This window comes from Cyanistes caeruleus, chromosome 2, assembly GCF_971803275.1.
Source record: "Cyanistes caeruleus chromosome 2, bCyaCae1.hap1.1, whole genome shotgun sequence".
Lineage (NCBI taxonomy): Eukaryota > Metazoa > Chordata > Aves > Passeriformes > Paridae > Cyanistes > Cyanistes caeruleus.
In genome coordinates, this window is record NC_141702.1 from 16,162,475 (window position 1) to 16,181,619 (window position 19,145).

The window sequence follows — 19,145 nt, forward strand, 5'->3', positions numbered from 1 at the left end:
GAAGGCAGTTCTGTGGACCTGTGGGTCAGTGCAGGATAGGGAGGGATTCAGGATCTACAATCCACTCACAAGTCTGTGGGATCGGTTAGCTGTAGGATCAAGATATTGCAACAATTTGCTACTGTTGTGCTTATCCTTGATTTTAGAGTCTGGGTATGCTGTCTGCTGAACCTTAGACCTTGTATGTATTACCACAGATTCATGTTGTTATCTTGTCTGGCTGAGATCTGAGACTTAAAAGATGCTTTTTTTTTAGTTTGTTTGCTTGAGAACACAGTCCTCCTGAATGACTGCAGGAAGTTGCTCCATTCACTGTTGCAGCATGTGGTTAGTTCTTTTCTACTTCATGCTTTAAGGATAAACATTTCAGGTGCTGAAGTGTATTACTGCCAGGGATCAGAGATTATTAAAAAAAAATTAAAAATTTAATTTAATAGATTTAAAAAAAGTCTCAAGTCAGGCAGTTTAGCTGAGTTGGTGGGGATGGATAATTGCATCAAGAGATGAAATGTACTTTTATATGGAAAAAGTTTAGGCAATAGCCATAGTTGAATTGTGACCATGGTATTTGGTATTTGGAGGGCTTGGCTTGGGACTGTGAATTACCATTGCAGTGCCTTTATCAGCAGAATGCTGTATACTTGGCAGCCCAATAGTGTTCTGGACACATAAAGCACCATGTATATCTTCTTGAAAAACAGAGTTTTAAAGATCACAAAGCAGTTCTAGTAATGAATAATATTTATAGAAAACCGAGTAAATTGGAACACTTGTTAAGATATTAAAATATGCTACGTGAAATTCAGGTGTGGTTGCCTAAAAGAGTTAAAAATAATGGATTCTTGCTGTGCCCAAATTGAGTTTAGTTTGCAAGATATTCCTGGCCTTGCTTTTGAATATTAAAAAACCAGCATTTGTCACATAACCACTTCAGCACAGTTCAACACACCTGGGTGCATGCCACAGTGGGATTAACTCTGATCTAATCACTAAGGAAAGTGGTCTTTTCAGGTCAGGACTGAGGTCATGATTAGACTGTAGATAGAAAATTATTCCTCCTCTCTCTGAATCACGCTTATTTACAGTATCAGGTGGTGTTCACTCATGTCTTCTCATTTCATCATTGAAATGCTAATACTCATTCATCAGTGTCACTGATACTCCACGTGTTTGTGGGAGCATGTTTTATATTCTCAAATAGGCATTGCATTAGCGTTTTCAAAGGTAGACCTTTGTTAATACACTTAGGTAGCTCTATATATTTAATTAGGTCAATGGCTTCAGTGGACATTAAGTTTCCATCCATTGTAATAATATTGGGCCCTTGTATTTAGTTTGTCTTTAGTGAAGCCAGAAAGTGCATATGCAATGATCTAAGCAATTGCAAAACATAAATAAACCATAAATTCTTATCTTTGTGTTGAAATGTTAAATGTTCACATATCGTAAATCTCCATGTACCAAGGATGCTCCAACAGTATGAATTAACTGCTTGTCTACTCTGCTTTCTGGTTTACATCATCCCATAGACTTTTCAGCAAGTAATTGATTGAAATACGTATACTTAACAAGGACAGCATTCTTATTAGAAATGAGTATGTTATAATTAGTATTGTGAGATAAAATATTGGAATCAAGTTGGAAAGCAGCAGAAGGTAATAGCTGTAAAATCTTTTAATCCTTTCTGTCTCCTTGCTCTTAGCTTCCTGGATCTGTTTTGGTATAGAAATATCTAGAGGCTCTGTCTCTCACAGCTCCTTCACTCCTGGAGACTATTACATCAGAAGTAGGGGTCATTTAGCTCAGCTTTTTGGATGTCCCATAGTATCCTCTTGGTGTAGGATTTAGCATTCTCTGCAAACGATAGAGGCAAGCTGGATGTGCTATGGAGACAGATTATTTCTTCCACTGGCATCTGCATCTGCATGCAGAAAGTAACTGATTTTCATTGGCATTTCAGGACTTTGAGACATGGTGCACTCATTAAATTAGATTCCAAGCTGACATCTGAGATTAACCACTACCAGCCTTTGTGAAGGGATGTCTCAAAAAGTGGGTAGTTCCAGGCAAAATGGAAGCTAGATGTGTAATGGAACCTGGATATAGATAATGTCAAAGGTTGTTAAAACCGTGGCTAGAAATGGTAAAGATGCAAGAAAACCAGGGCTTCAGCAACAGTGTCCATGAAAATGGAAGAAAAATTGGTGGAGAACATGGTAGACCATAGATAAATGCACTGTGACTGCTCTAAGTCTAAGCTAATTTTCTTGATATGCTTAGCAGTCCTCAGAGAGACATAAGGACTGCTGGGGTGTGCTTGGTGTCACCCTGAGGCTGACATCTGATTTCAGATTAGTGAAGCCTCTGTTCCTGCTCCTCAGATGTAATGACTGGAGTCTAGTCTGCTGCATCAGACGTGAGCACCTACTTCACAAACAATCGGAAACAGGTGAGGTGATTTGTGCTCTGATCATGCTGGAGACTCACCACATGGTTTTCAGCACTGCAAAGGGAGGGTCTGAAAGAGCTGTTTTGTTTTTGTAAATAAAAAAGGAGACAAACCCTCCACAAAAGGCCCAGGTGGGTTTTCACAGTATCTGGAATACAGCAACACGAACTTCCCAACAAACAGTGCAGTTTATTTTCTTTGTATTGACATCAAAGAGATTTTGCTGCTGCATCTGGCAAGGGAGGGTACAGAGTTGGGACCAGAATTTTCATTTTGGAGCCCTTATTAACCTCCTTTTGGAACAGGTAAAGAGCAGAATGCAGATGTTGCTGGAGAAATAAATCCTACATTAAATATTGCACATGTATATTTGCATTAGTCCTGCTCACATATGCTCGAGGCACAATGTGTGCTGAACTCTGCTTTTTCTTAGGCACAAGCTAGTAATTTGGGCACTCATGTCCACCTTAGGCACCATGAACACCTAGTAGGAAACATAATCCAGTTTTGTCATCCAAATCAGAAGGAATATTTTTTTAATGCTGGCAGGAAAAACAAAATGTTCCTGGTTTGTGAGTGTACAGTTGTTTGAAAGGTGTTTGGTAACTGGAGACTTGTTTTTCTCCCTCCCCCAATCTCTCGTTTCTGTAATGGATTTTCTGCTCACATGTATCTTGGGCTCATCTGAGCCAGTGTCAGCAGTAAGCACTTAGAGCAGCACGGCTGCAGTGCCACTGAAAGCCTTCCTGGGGCTCATTCCTGACATCACAACAATGCAATGCACTGAGTCAGGAGCTGCTGGTGTCTCAAAGGTGCTCAGTGCTTTAATTTTCATTGCCTGTGATTAGTTGCTAAAAAAGAAAATCCAAACCATTCTATTTTGCAATAGGAAAACCTTTTTCAAGTCAAGCCATGCATTCCTGGGGTACTTGGATTAGTAGATAGCCCTCTCTTTGTTTATAGCCACGTATTCAGCTGGTATGAATCTCGTTCCACATTTAACGCTATTGCAGCTTAAGTAGTGTTCCAGAGCAAGGCTCTGTAATCAGGCAGCACAGTTTGCTTTGTGCTTAAGAATGGAAAAGAATACCTGTGCTCTATTGGAATATCTCCTAAATATTGTCAAGAGTAATCTCTTTAAAGATATTGTTACTGTACAATAATAATAAATCAATCATCAAGTTGAATTGTCAAAGAATTTTTATATTTGACTAGCATGCAGATCCAAACCGTATTAAATAGAATGAATATTCTGTATACAAATACAGGTAGGATGTGTAATGATTTTGCCACAATATATTTTTCACATTGAGTTTGGTAAAATTAAAAACTATAATAGGCTAAGCAGACTCCCACTCTAATAAATGCAAACTCTATTTTATTAATATGTGAAGCAATAGTCAGCTGATGTATTGTAAAACAGTACTTTCCTTTTTCTGTCTTAAATACAACCACTGTGTGACAAGTGTTTGCATGCTGCAGAAATGAGGACCATTTAAATATTTAGCTTATACCTTGGTGTTTCTCTGACTGAGACTCTTGTACCTGAAGGCATGTGTTCCCAAGACCTTTTTTGCCATGCAGTTTGTACCTTCCTGTGCACATAGTTACTGACAGGAGAAACATTTTGTGGTACAGCTGCTTGACTTTAGACTGATTCATTCAACAGAAGTTGCAGACACAGTGAAATCAAATGTGCCTCTTAGGGTCACTGAATGTTAGTTCATTTTTGTGTTTGTTTGGGCCAGATATGTACTGGAGAGGATAACCACAGGTGTAAAGCTCAGAGGAAGGTAAAGATACCTTGCTCCCAGGCCATTCAGGTGTTGTGTGCCACTACCCCTTTGGCAAACATATTGAGAATGGGCAGTAATCTCTGGTGAATAACTCCATCAGCAGGCATTTGGACTCTGCAAAGGAGCCTTCATGCTGCTTAGAAATGGCCCAAGATTCCAGCCCCAAGGAATGGCTTAAGCAGGTACATGTGGGACATGTGAACTGCTGTCACCCTGCCGTACCACCCAAAGCTGTGGCCCTGTGCACTGGAAGCAACCTGCAATCTCTGCCTTTTTAAAGCCTAGAACTTTTCATGGTTGTTTGGAAGCAAGAAGGAGAATTAATGATACATGTGTCAGAAACAATAAGATCTGCCATGCAGCTGTGCAAAAGTTTTAATCTTACATGCTTATTTCATGGAGAGTCACCAAAGATGGAGAAAGAGGGTTCAAACATCAAGAACTGGTATTTACCACTGGAAAAAACAAAATCAGTAAGTGAAACATACTTCTCAGTGCGAAGCTTTTCATTAATGAATTGATATGGTGTGGTATGAAAGAAATAAAGGGTTACACTTTTCCTAAAAATGTGGAGATTTTTTTTTAATGCTGTGGCATTTGCGACTTGATTTTCCTCTGTAAAAGTCAAGGTTTGATTATAGTTCCTGCATTATTATTTATAGTTTAACAGTTATACATGCCACGTCCTTGGCTGTGGCATTGCAGTTTGCACCATCTATGTCTGCTTCCTAAATTTATTGATCTCATTAGAAGATAAAAATGACAAAGATAGCTCATAATACTTCTGAGAAATGTAAAACCATTAGCAGGTCATTGTCAAAGTTATAACATGTCCTTTTAAGCTGCTTAGCAAACTGGTGGCAGCCTATGATACAGGGATTAACCTGTGCCAGGAGTGACTGAGAGGATCGCAGTGGATGGTTAATATTCCGCCTGCCTACAAAGCTTTGAAACTGCCTCACAAAATGATACAACAAAGCGATAAACAGAAATACATTAAAAACAAAGGGAACAGAAGTTTACTTTTCCTCTCCTTTATCCTGGTCTCTGACATATAAGAAGCAGAATGGGTGTTAGAGCTTCTGTCTAAAATTAAGAGTTACTTTTAAAATACAGGTTTTGTTCCCATTGGGCAAAGGAGCGTCTTAGGTTTTCCTCTGAGTGCAGGCTGACCTTGGCCAAGACCCCAAGCCCGCTTTTCCTCAGGTGGGACCTTGAACTCTCCTAGAGCCGTGTTTAAGTGCGCAGTAATAACAATGAGTATTTCAGACACACAATGAACCACTGTATTTTGAAGCCAGCATTTATTGCCCCGGACATTCCTCACTGCCCAGGATGCCCACCAGAGCAATGGACATAACAAGATTTGCTACTTTTTTTCAGAAGACCTATGCACCTGCATTGTTTTTATTGGTTACATTTCTTCCCTTAGAGAAATGGCTGCAAGTGCTGGCTGATTTTTCTATGCATACTGAACTCGGCTTACAGAGAACTAATTTATACTGGCAGAACACATACTGCTGTAAAAGATTTGGGCTTTCTGCATTGGCTCTCAGGGATAGAGCAGGATAGGTGGTTAAGGAAGATGTTAGCAAAAAGACTGATACCTAGTGGGTTTTTTCAGCATTTCACCTGACTCTTGGCTCACAGTGGAGGGCATGGCATTAGCATTAGACACAGTTACTGCAAAATGCCTTTTGGGGTGATTGAGCATGCACAGGTGGGCTCTGACAAGAGGAGTAGGAAGAAGAGAGAAAGAATAGAAACCCAAACCCCCATTCACTGTTGTTGAGCATCATATGACCTGATTTACACCAATGCATTGCACTCTCTTAGGTGCAATTTATGTGCACATTCCAGTAACAAGTAAACAAGTGTTAGGGCAATGATGAATTAGCCTAGACAACAGTTTACAGATTACACAGGAGAGAATAAGGATAATAACAGTATTAATAATTTCAGTTATTCTATCTATTTTTAACCTATTAGTGGCAATTTGTTTATTTTATCTATCAGGAAGTAAGAACTACCAGGAAGGGGACCCTTGATCACCTGTACACAGATCTCTCCAAAAAAAACTTGTTTCTGTTTTCTTTTTCTATGTGCATAGCAGTAATTTCAATTTGGTGAGGCAGTAGAATTTTGGCTAGACCACACATCTATAAATTAGGTGATAGTCTTCTAATTGACTAATGATAGTCACTAATTAGGTGATAGTCTTCTATTGTCTAAATCACCAAGGTGGTTTTGGTTAACTGGGGAAATTTAAATTCTCAGAATGCTTCATAACCATGTTGTATAAATATTAATGTATATAGGCATTCTCAGCCATTAATTGCCCTGTATTGGGGTCTGGTCTGCTAATATTTGACTGTAATAGAAATCCACCTGATTTAGCAAAACAACCTTTAAAGTTTAAAGGGTATTTTCCCAATCACAGATCTTGTAAATGCTGTCATGGGATGCAGTCAATAAAGAATGAAAAAAAAGCTAATATCTTGAATAAAATTGTGTAAGGAAAATTGAATCTATTTTCTAGACATTTCTGATCTTTAAAAATAATTGTTTGGTTCTAATTCAAACTAGAAAAAAATCCCAAAAATATAAATTCTCCTGCTAAAGACTAAGTTATAGTGGCTCTGGGTCTAAAAGTTTTTCTCACTTCCAGCCACTGGGTCAAGAGAATTCTTTAATTTCCATCATAAGAGTAGCCTCCCAGCCTGACTTATCTGGGGGCCATGCAAAAAACTGATGAACACTGATTTTATTACTATTATTTATTACTATTGCCATCACTGGTGCTCCAGAGCTATGGGTTTCTATTTCGAAATCCTGCAATGGTTTTGCTGAATATCCTTACTTCTGAAGGATTAAGGCAAACTTGTAAAGTTGCAGAAAAGAAGAGCAAGAACAATTGAAAGTCTGAAAATGCTGGCTGACATTGAGAGATTAAAGAAGATCAGTGTACTTAGATTATCTGAGAGAAGGTTAAGAGGCAGCTTGATCATGGTCTCAAAGTCCCAAACACAGAAACAGTTTTCCAACACAGGAGGAATCTCTAATTTAGCAGACAAAAGCTATTGCAAGGTCCTGTGATTGAATGCTTAATCTGGACAAGTTCACACAAGATGTAGCACTTTAGAGATTGCAGCAGGTTTTTTGTTTCGTTTTGTTTTGTTTTTGTTTTTTAAGTTACTGTTTGATTCTTAATAATTTTAAGATTTCAAAAAACATATCTTTTTCTAAAAACTGTCCTACTTTGACCAGAAATTATAGGGTCTATGCAGAAATCATTGGGTGAAATACTATGGGTATATGTTGTGTCCAAGGGCAACTTATATAGTCATAATATCAGAGTTTATTAATTCTGTGCTAATGAATATTGATATTCATTATATGATAATATAATGAATATCCCTACTACTACATAAAACAGGCTCATAAAACGTACTATCATTTGCAGTTTTCTAACCTTAGTGTCATTATTCAGAAGCTATCAAAGCTGTTTTTGTACCTCTGTGTGCTTAGCCCAAAGAAAAGGAAAGCTAGTTAATATAAAAAGATATTTTTAGCATTTCTGAAAGCTTCTTATGCCAATCCCTGAACAGAAACAAGAAATTTCTCCAAAAATGCAAATGCTCTGTCTAGAAGCAAGAGTATCATTTTAACTACTTCATCATTATGTGTCACTCCCTATGTATAGTAAGTGCTGCGTGACAGTTGTTTCTAAGAGACAATCAGGGACTTTTCCAATAACTATGTAATTATATTTCATAATATATGTATTTATGAGACATAGGGCTTTATGCATTCAAAGCACTTAGGAGTCATTAGCTAATGCTCACAGCACCTCTATGGAATAGGTAGGACTATGGTAAGGGCAGATGGTCCTCAAGACCACATAAAACACTGCAGCCCAAGAAAGAAATAAGGGTTGGTACCTTTCCATTTCCAAATTACATGTTCAAGTCTCCAAACGTTGTATTAAATATATAACTACAGGAACACTGCTTTTAATATTATGTACTAACCCTCCATCTCTTGCACTGATTTTTATTGGCCTCCTAAACTAATACATAGAGTAATGCTATGACACTCTACCTAATTTGTCAAGATCAGCAACGTTAACCTCTATAGTTCTTACAAGGTCTTGACCTTACTTACTGAGCTAGTTCTACTGAAATTAAATCGCTGCATGAAAAGTACATTTCATTAAAAATTACCATGAAGAGGAAGGGGTACTATTTATTTTCAAAGTTTGCCTTTATTTAACAGATCAATGGCATTATGGTTTGGCAGTAAAGTCCATAAAGTCACAGAGACTAAGTGCTTGCTCTGCTGAGTTCAGTCCTTGCTTTTAAAAGAATGCTTTATGGAAGGGACCACATAAGAAACCAATAACAGGATGATAGCATAAATAAAATATATGAAGAACCTCCAGATTTTTTTGAGGCCATTCTGTCCATTTTTATGTGCAGAAGGAAAGAATATCTTTCTGCCATAGACAAATAGCCTTTCACAAAGGATTTCTTGGGCCCAATACCTACCCATAGTTTTTCTCTCCTTAACCCTGCATGTCTGGCAAAAGCATCTTATGTAGCATCTTACATGTAGCTGCCGTGATAGCAATGCAGACTCCAACCAATTAAGTCTTATTCACGAATAAATCTCATGCATGACATACTCAGAGGAGGAACTGATAATTACCCATCTCATCCAGAAGCTTTCCAGTGACATGCTGTGTGTTCTTATTATGTTTTCCATGAATTTGGGAAAGTGATTGTCAAGGCAAATGTAAAAGACATGGTTAGGGTAGAAATGCATGGAAGGAAACTGTATGTTCAAAACCTGACCTTTTGTCCAGATTAATTTTACCCTGAGTTTTGGGCACCAGTATGCATGGCTCCTGGACTTCATTGCTCCTAGGAATTGTCACTGTACAATGATGATTAGTCAAATTTTAATTGATGATTAGTCAAAAAACTTCTGTGTAATAGACAAAGGGGAAAATGGAAGGATTGCCATAGTGTCATCTCATAGCCTAACATGAATATATATTACTATATTTCAGAGATGGATGAACCAGATGAATAATCCTATAGCAGACCTTTTCATTTTGACCACTTCTGATCAAAGCTAATCCAAAAAACCTAGGAAAATATGAATTCCACTGAGCTGCTAATATGTGTGATTTGAAATACAAAAGGAAAAAGCTTACTTCCAAAAGGACCAAGTTTCCTTTACTCTTTTTTCTTTTTGTTTCTGGAAAAAGACATGCAAATGTCAGAGGGATGCAATATCCTACTCAGAATCTTGTGAAGTCAGCAGTATAAAAAAGAAAAGTTTCTTGAAAACCCAAACACAAATTCAGTGTTTCACTATATATTAAAAGTAAGGTACAGAGAAGGCAGAAGTCACAGATCGATTTCTTTCATGTTTTTAACTTGCCTTTTTTCAGATAACTTCTGGTCAGCTACTTGCCACCTAGGTTCATCTCAAAAACATGAGGAGAAGAAGAACCATGATTTTTGCAGAGTAGGATCCTTGCACATGGAGGGATCAAGGACCTTTGCATCATTAGCCTTGTAAATGAAAAGGAAAGCAGAATAATGATATTGGAAAATACAAAACAACCTGGTAAGGTACACACATCCTCTGCATTTACAAATGTTTATTTAAATGCTATCTATGTTACATCATTTTATGGCTAGGCAACGCAGCTTACTGATCATATAATGCCTCCAAAGGAATATGATCATTTGCAATATCAATAACTACCAATATTCTGCTATTGAAAAGGTCTGGATAATAAACATTCCCTTGCACTTCCTGTAACAGGGAAGTAGGATATTCAGAATTTCTAAAAATGTACATTGAAATTATTTTTTAATTTCAATGCTTGGTAGCATCTGAAGCCCAGATATTAGATTTCTTCTGAACTCCAAAATTACTCAGCTCAAGAAAAATTAATAACAATAACAATACTAATAATAAATTAAAAAACACAAGAATTGAAAATAATGGGAGATGATTGAGTTTTTCTACGTGTATTTTGCAGCTATTTTTGAAGGGCAAGTTAGGGTCTGAATATTGAAGCTCCATCATTTTGGAGCTTTGTGGCTGTGGTACACACTGAGAAATAATATCTTAGTAGTTAGCCAGAGTGTCCTGCCCAGAGAGAAGAGAATAAGGCAAATAATATGCAACTGCTATTAGTCGCCACCATGGCATAATTCACAAGTTTAAGCACTTTGGTTTTGGGGAAATTTTTTTTCAGAATATCGTACTTCCAGAAGAAGTAGATGTTTTTGTGGAAAACTGACAATATCCCAATACAAAAACCTTTCCAGATCTATTAATGAGAAGTTTAATGAAGGGTTCTCAGCTAAGAGATATTATATTTAACTTTATGGCATAGCTGCTTGATCAAAGGTCCTTAGTTCCGTAGTGTGGAGTGTTTTAGGAAGAACTTTCATTTTGTGAACCTTGTAACACAGGTACCACAGGAAGCACAAATAATGAAACTTGAATTGCACTTCATCATAACAGACTTTTTTAATATTTATTTCATCCCATTCTCCTATATCTCTGCTTCTCCATAAGGACTAGTTAAAAGCATAAGAATAAACAGTCAGCTTTTCCAACAGAAAATAATCAGTGAAGTCCCTCAAAGATATAGGTGAGAGACAGTCAGTAAAAGATCTGGCAAAAGAAATATTGAAATAACCTAGTTTTCAAATAATATAAAGCTATTAGAAAAAAATATATGCTGGAAAGAATTGCAGAGGAGTATGATGATACTGACTGTCTGACTGACAAAATGTCAGGTACAGTTCAGTAATTAGAAGTGTAAAGAGGTGGTAAACTTATATACCCAGTAGGGGCTTTTGAACTGGCTCTTATCACTCAGAAGTAATATCTGAGTTCTCCAAAACCATCAGCCCAGGTCTCAACAGTGATGGAGGCAAGAGAGGTAGTTAAGTGTGTGGAACAGTTTCTTCAGATGGAGATAAAATAGACTGTGGGTCTTTGGTATGAAAGAAGCAAGTGAAGGCTTGGTCATGGAGATCATGGAGGAGAGAGGTGAATACACAATTATTATTTAACCCTTCTGGCAACACTGGACATAGCCCACATGTAAACCACTGGATGGCAGTTTTGAAACAAATACCAGGTGCATAGCTGAGCTGTGCAACTCATTATTTCATGAGTGAAAAAGAAGTTTAGACATGCACAGAAAGCTGTTAAATATGTTTGTGGAATAAAAATCCACTGAGAACTATTAAAATATCTTCTTACCAGAGAGTCCTTGACAGCACATCATGAAGCGAAGAGTGAGTGAACCAAGAAACGATGAGTATGTATTTGCCCTGTTCTTTTGCCCTTCCTTAGCTCCATTGCTGGAAATGAGATAAAAGCTGGAAGTTTTCTTGGTCTCCTGTGGCAAAACTGTTCTCATGTTGAAGGGTACTTTCTGTTGTTTCGTTTTATAATCTGTATGATATGCAAAGCCCACATGTGTATGTGTGGGGTAGCTGATGGCAGTTGCTGTGACCACAGTGGGGAGATGCCCAGAGCAGGGCCACTTCTTCCCAGTCTCAGCTTCCTCATCATGCCCTTTGGTGCTAATGAGCCTGAGAAGAGAGAGAGAGGAGTTCAGACTGTCTGTGTTTCTTACTTGACTCCAGTAAATTTGTACCAAGAAATGGTAAAATTATTTTTATGAAATGGAGAGGCCAATATTTTGACTTTTGTGTAATTTTTTTCCCCCCATCCTGATTTAATTTAACAAGGCACTCCAAATTCAATAATCCTCATCACTTCTTAGCTCCCCGTTTTATGTTGATGCTTATTCATGTTCTCCTGCTTGTAAAATGCACCAGTTCCTTCTCCTTAATGTGTTGATACCAATGTTCAGGGATGATATAAAAAAAATGAGGGAAACACGGTCATTTACTCCTTCTTGTCTTGTTTGTTTGCTTCAGAATTACTTGCACTGACACAAATAGACTTTCCTTGTGCACGGCAAGAGATAAGGTTGGGGTTTTCTGCTTTATTTGTTCTGTACCACACATATTTTCCCCACCCACTCCCTCACTTGCTTTTATACATGCTCACACACAGACGTACTTGCATACTATAAGGTTTCAGAGAATTTCACTCAGCTTAGGAGAATGTGACCAATGTCTGGGATGAAAAGTTTTTCTTTTCAGCATCACGAGTCATTTCCACTGATCTTACCATCACAGGTGGGTGTTTCTGGGAAGGGTGCTAAAGCACCTAACACTCAGCATTTAGGACACTGAAATACCATTAGTGAAAGCAGTGCTATGAAGAGCTGGAGTGTACCATGTTGTGACAAAGTATTTGCTGCCTGCTCGGTTTAGCTCCATGTTCAGAAGAAGAGAAGTGATTTAGCTAATAGGTGATGCAGTTGTCTGTGCTTTTCTGCCTATTTCTTTCTGGAAAATGTTGGTATGGCTCATAGCTCTGCCTCATTGCTGTATCTTTGACTACTACTTCTCATATGGGAAGCTGCACACAGATAATTTGGGTGATTTTATGAATAAAGGGATTTTTCTGAGCCTGCTGCATTTTGCTCAAGTGTTCTCCCAAAGCTGTGTGTCTCTGCTGATAGATGAGTGCATCTGCAAGTTTCAGGATGTGTGGTTTCTGTGGGTGGAGTGGGATGAGTGTGGTGGGTTGAAAGAAAAGAAACGGTCTCCAGCATCAATAAAGTTTCTGGTGCCTCATGAATATTTGCTCTCTTGCAGGTTCTGCTTTTTAAACACTGACCTCAGGAGAAGCTTTGCAGGATGAGGTTATTATGGGACTGGACACCTTGAGTCACTTGGGGTAAATTGCTGCAGTGTCCCAGTTATCAGTTAAGTCCTTGTGTTCTGGTGAAATCAGTGGAGCTTGTTCTCACTGGAGTAGTATCTGAGCCATCAAGTTTAATGAATCGTAACAAATAGTTTAATCTGCACTTGCAGGTGCTATTAAAACTAGGGGGTTTTTATCGTTGTTTTTTTTTTTATTTTTTTTTTATTTTTTACCAAGAGAATTTTTTACCTAGGAAGAACCGGCTTTCTCAGTTACAATGGTTTAAATATGGAATAGTGGGATAGGTTTTGCTCATTAGAAAGCCTGATGCTGAATTCAATATTCCCTTCTGCTAAACTTACCTCCTCCAGGATTTAAGACTCTAAGTTGCAGAGGATAAAACATAAGGCCCTGGTTAATTGCAAATAAATAGTGCCAGAAAAACATACAGATGGTACCTGAAGTTCATTTCTGAAGACTATCCAGTAAACTATATATAATTTACATGAAAAGTATGTAGAGTAAGGAGGAGAACATTTTTTTTTTTTTGGGTTTTTTTTTTTGTCATTTCTTACATTTGTAAAACAACAAAACAGTAAAAAAAGAAGTAATAAATGAATACCCTCAGTCAGAGAAACTTCTTGTTTGGGAAAAGAGCAACCTGTATTTCTATTTATTTACTTTAATCAAATTAATTAATTTAACAAGTCTGAAAATTTCAGCATTTTACAGGATACAGGTATAAATATCTGGCAAGTAGAGTGTATATATTAAATGACATCTACTTAGCTAGTAAATATTTTGCTGCATTAGTTTGCTCATTCCCAAGCAATCAGTTGTGAACTCCAGTGTTGTAACGGGTCCACAGGGAACATTTGTGCTTTGGTTGGCACTTAGATTAAATTCATCAAATTATTTTTTTCCCTGCTCAAGGCTGACATTTCAGATTTTTTTTTTTAAAAAAGGTTGTGTGCCAACTGCCAAAGTCAATTAATTAAATGGTAGATCTGAAATTTGTAGGGGAAAACTATCATTCCCTTTTGCTTTGCGACCTTGGAAATGTGATCATTTAATCCACAAAACACATGGTTTACCAGAGGGTCCTGATCTGCTGTAACTGAAAGTAAAAGCAAAGCTTGCTGAGATTTTTTTTTGGGAGATTAGGGATTACATCAAGGATGGCATTTTACCCTGCATTTTCCTTCTGATTTTGATACTTGGTAGTAATGACAATGTCCTTTGAAGTCTTGTTATGCTTGAGAGCTTAAAGTATTCAGCACTTAGTAGGAGGAAGCAGTGCAAATTTGTGGACTCATTTTCCATAAATTTGAGATACCACAGGTGAAGGTAGGATGTGCAGTCACAGAATTTGCTGGCCAAAGAGCTCCATCTTAGATCTGTAAAGGAAATCTTAGAGGCAAAATTCAACAGACTTGAGCAGATGGTGATCATATTCCTACACAGCAAAAGTATTACAAATCTCTTCCCAAAACTCACACCTACCAACGAGTGTATATACCCTCACTGTCAGCAAAGACAATCTGGTTTCAAAGATTGGACTGGATCTTGCTCTTCCTACTCTGTATGTCTCTTTTTGTACATCTCAGTGGACTCCTATTTTATTTGAAGCTTTATCATCTCAAGGTGCTTGAAAATGAGTGCAGTGCACTGACTGTTCTTCAAGTGTTAGTTCTCTGTCATTAGTTTATATTGATTTGTATTTGTTTATTTTTTCCCTGCCTGAAAAGTGGTATAGATGAGAACCCTGTATTTGGGGCCCCATATCTGCATGGACTAGAAACAAAGCCCAAAACCAATGTACAAGGCAGTAAAAACAGTGAATAGGATAGATGGGAAAAACAGTGAATAGGATAGATGGGTTTAGGCAGACCAGATATAAGACCTAGTACTCCTCTCCCTTCACCATTTGAAATTCTTTCATTCTGTGTTTTGCTGTGATTTTTAGTTCAGGAATTTTTTTAACCTTCCCACTCCCCATTTGTTTCATGAAAGGACATGTTTTTTCTTTAGGAAGGTAAAAGATGACTGAAGAGATTGGCTTCCTGTACATTCAGAAATTTGTTAGGATTTGGTCCCTAATTTGACAGCTTGGCATGAGGGGGGGCTGCAGTTTAAGGAAAGGCACTGATTAGCTCTCAGTAGTAAGGAAAAATGGTGGAAACTGCCGGTGCCAAGGGTGTTTCTTAAATACCGGCTTTGTGGGTATGTAGGCACAATGTTTATTAAGATATAGGAAGCTAATTCTTAGTATTCATAGCCTTGTGCCTTCTCCTACCCCTTTGCTTTATATAGTGAATATATACCAGTTATTTCTGCCAAAGCCTGTAGGGCAATTCTTGGGATTGTCCTGCCTGTCCAGATAAAGGCCATTTTGCAGTAAGGAAATCTGATGTTTTCCTGTGGAAAATGTTCGTCCTTGTGAAAGAGGCCCAGAGGGACTAAGTCACCTATGTATAAGCAGAAGTGGGAGTTCTTCAGCTTTTTTGAGATACTATTACTGTATTTAATCTTGGGGATATTTGATATAAAACATTAGCAAGATTGCCTTCAGGAAGAAGATAAATTAAGGATGCCAAGCTGTGGATAATGCTTGGAGTCAAAACTATTTTGGATTCCTGGGTTCTTTATACTGTAAAATTGAAGTGTTTCTATCTATGTCTAGAAGGAGAATCACTGAGATGACTAGGGAAACTTTCGTCTTAACACTTGAAGAACTTCAGATGGTGCAAAGGCTAAGCAGTAGATGCAGAAAAATTTAGAATATTGAATTAAACACTATCTGAGGCATCTAAAATGGTGGATTGGATCTAAAATTAGGCTGATGTGTGTCTAAATTTCCTTACTGGAGGATGGATTTGTTGATATTTATCTCAGGGCAATGTTGGGCAGTGAAATGTGTCAGTAATAACTGTAGGTGTATGGACTTAAAAAGATAGAACTGTGTTTTAAATGGCTTGTAAAATTTGGCAGAGGACAAATCTGTGAATGTTTCTAGGTGCTCACTAGATTACCAAGTTCTCCTTAGCCAGTGGTGGTTATCTATATAGTTTCTGTGCAAAATGCCTGTATCTCCCTGTGATATGTGAATCCAGTTTTACAAGAGATAATGAAACATGAAAGAACTAAACATCCTAGTTTTTTTTCCCCCCCTGATGTTGTATCTCAGCATTGTCTCCATCAGTAGCCTTGTCCACAGGAAGTGTAAAGTTTCCTGCTATGATTGTTGACTGCTGCCAATTATCAGATCTGCTTTTGGCAGCTTTCCCTCCCAACCTGCTGATTAGCTAATGTGTGGTTACTAATACAATATGGGAAACTGGTGTAAATGAGGAAGCAAAAGATTTATTAATTTCATGTGCTAATTACTGTTTGTAATATAATTATCAATACTGCAAAAAGAAATTCTGGCTTAAGAAATAGCCAAGTTTCTATGTCTTGTGAAATGAGGCACAAGAATTTTGTGCAGTAAACAGGTATATTTTCCCCTTGATACATGCACATAATTTTCATTAGATTCATCAGTTTCAAAGGCAGAAGAGAGATCATTAGAGCTTGGAGTCTAACTACCTGTAAAACATGGGCTAGAGAATTTCATCCAGGTACTCTTTATCTGAGTTAATAGAAAACAGAAGCCATATCCTGGACTGGATGTACAGCAGTTTTACTCCACTAAGCTGGAATAATGGTGATTTATACCAGCTGAGAAATTGGCAGTAGACTTAAATGACAATGGATTATTTTTTGCATAAACCTAAATGAAAATGGTCACTTATATTTTAATAGCTCTGTTGAAAGAACCTTGCTGGGAGTGGGTTTTTTGAAAAGTATTTTAAGCTTTGGAAGAAAATGAGGGCTTTTCCAAACCTTTATGGAATGATTGTGTTCCCTGTTGTAATTTAAACTTATCCCTTTACTGAAGAAAAGACATAAATTTAGCAGAAAAAAAAAATTCTCTTTAAATTGAAACCTGTGCCAAGATTCTTATTTGTAATTAAACCATGCACTAGGATTTTAGTGGGGGAAGGAAAAAATAGTATAATAAAAAGCTGAATATTCTCAGAGCCAGGAGGAACTTGAACTCAAATGTTTAAAGATTAAAAGTCTCAAGAGCTAAAAAGTAGTCTCTGATTTCTTTCATTAGGTTGTATATTTGGCTAAACAAGATGTCTCATTACTCTTTTGTAGCCATCTGTATGTGTGTGTGGATGATGTTATTATATTTATAGCAGATACAGTCTTACCATTTACATATAGACAGAATCCTACCTGCTCAGAGCTACAGGGTTTAAGAATGCACGCAGATAATATTGACATAGACAATGCCATAACATCCTGCAATCTGCACAGAAACTGGGACTTTGTGCACACCAAAGCTGAATGAAAGAACTTCCTTCCTGCTCCGCTAAAAAGAGAGTGTTTAAAGGAAAATACTAGTGTGGGGAGAAGATCCTTCAGATTCCCAATAAATTTCTGTCAGTTATATCTCAGGAGGAGGCGGTGAAGGCTTTTGTGTTTAGTGATACAGAAATCTGTGGCTATCACATCAACATGTAGAATATATAGAAAGAAAGACAACTTGTTATTAGAGCAGCTGCTTATGTGGTTGGTAAGCAGAGAGAATCTTGTCTCATAATATTCCCATTTATAATAAATCAGCTGCTGGTTTGGCTGATGAACACTTTGAGGTGCTTTATATTTGATGAAGAAAACCTAAAGAGAATACACTTTTTAATACATTTCCCATGCTTTTTCCCTTAGTGTTTTTCTCCTTCAGAGATGGAAGCCTGCTTCAATGTGTCACAGTACATTTTGATGGCCCTGTAACACAGAGAAAAGACCTGATAACTTACTGCACAGGTAAACATCAAAAGGCATGGTCTGAACCAAATCTTCCCCAGCTTTCTAGCTCTCTTTAAGTAGAATTAGAACATCCAATCCTGCCTTGAAAAGCAGGGTTTCTTTTTGTCCCTTATCCAGAAGGATTTAAGTGTTCCCCATCCTTGAGAGTCCTCAGGTAACTAAGGTACAATGGTACCACTAAGTATTTGGAAACATCACAATTACCTACAAAGTTTGTTACAACATCACATCCTTCAGCTGTTGCAGACACCTTTCTCATGAGGAACATGCAGCTTCTGAACTGAGCATCCCACAATGTCTAGGCCCAAAGTCAATTCAGCACTCCATAGGAAAACTGAGAAAAAAATAACTGATTGTCTGTTTTATGCATCCAGGCAAGAGCAAACACCTATCAATGCTGTCTTGAATACAGCCCCTTTCTGAACAACAGACTGTTGGCTTATGTTAGATACCACTGTGAAATGGATCCTCAGGGGTGAAGCTCTTGGAGCAGCGGCCTGTGAAGGGGAGCAGCCCTGTGCAGCGCCGTACAAAGAGGTGATGTACTGCGACATGTAGAGGCCACAGCTCCTTCTCATCCTGCCTCATCATTGTGGCTTCTGCCCAAAGGTGTGTGTGGAGTGTGCCAGCATATTTGCACTGTGATACAAGGAGAGACAAGACAAAACATGAGTTCCTTGCAGAAGCCAGGCAAGAGAGGCTCTGACTGAGGTCTGAGGTGCATATTGTGTAATTGTACGTTACTCGTTATGACCCTGTTTTTATTGCTTGGTTCAGTCCTACAGCTCTCAGACCACGATGCTGACTTCCAGGAAACTTTAAAAATATTGTTTCCCAAAAGCTGAAGTTAGGCTATTGTCATATAAAAAATAGCTGTGGTTTATGGTCTTGTCAAATTAAGTTCAGCTTCAGTAAACATGACATGAAATCTATACAAGACAGCCTCACCAGTGAATAAAAAGGCTTATTCAGCCTAGTCATATATAAATATCAGTAATATAAAATTCTGACAATTGTAAGAGAATTGCATTCACAGAAGCTATGCACTTTCAGCCTGATGAAAGGTGATAAAACATCAGTCTGTATATAGTTGCATTTTGTCATTTGCTTGTGGAGTACTTCCTTCCCACACTAAAATTAAAATTTAAAAGACTTTCACTTTTGGGGGAAAAGAGCATCATTGAAGAGAAATTCTC

General features: G+C 37.8%; 2 long non-coding RNA genes across 2 annotated transcripts in view; both read left to right on the top strand.

Annotated features, from left to right (window-relative positions):
* The window catches only part of LOC111925932 (uncharacterized), a 215,878-nt gene extending 198,840 nt beyond the window's left edge, over positions 1-17,038 (top strand). The window contains exon 9 of the long non-coding RNA XR_015282770.1: positions 13,020-17,038. This is a non-coding gene — a long non-coding RNA (uncharacterized LOC111925932). The remainder of the gene's footprint in view (positions 1-13,019) is intronic.
* Positions 17,039-17,847: 809 nt separating this feature from the next.
* LOC147654635 (uncharacterized) lies at positions 17,848-18,879 on the top strand. Its single transcript, XR_015282778.1, has 2 exons — positions 17,848-17,946; positions 18,324-18,879. It is a non-coding gene; the product is annotated as an uncharacterized LOC147654635 (long non-coding RNA).
* Positions 18,880-19,145: the final 266 nt, after the last annotated feature.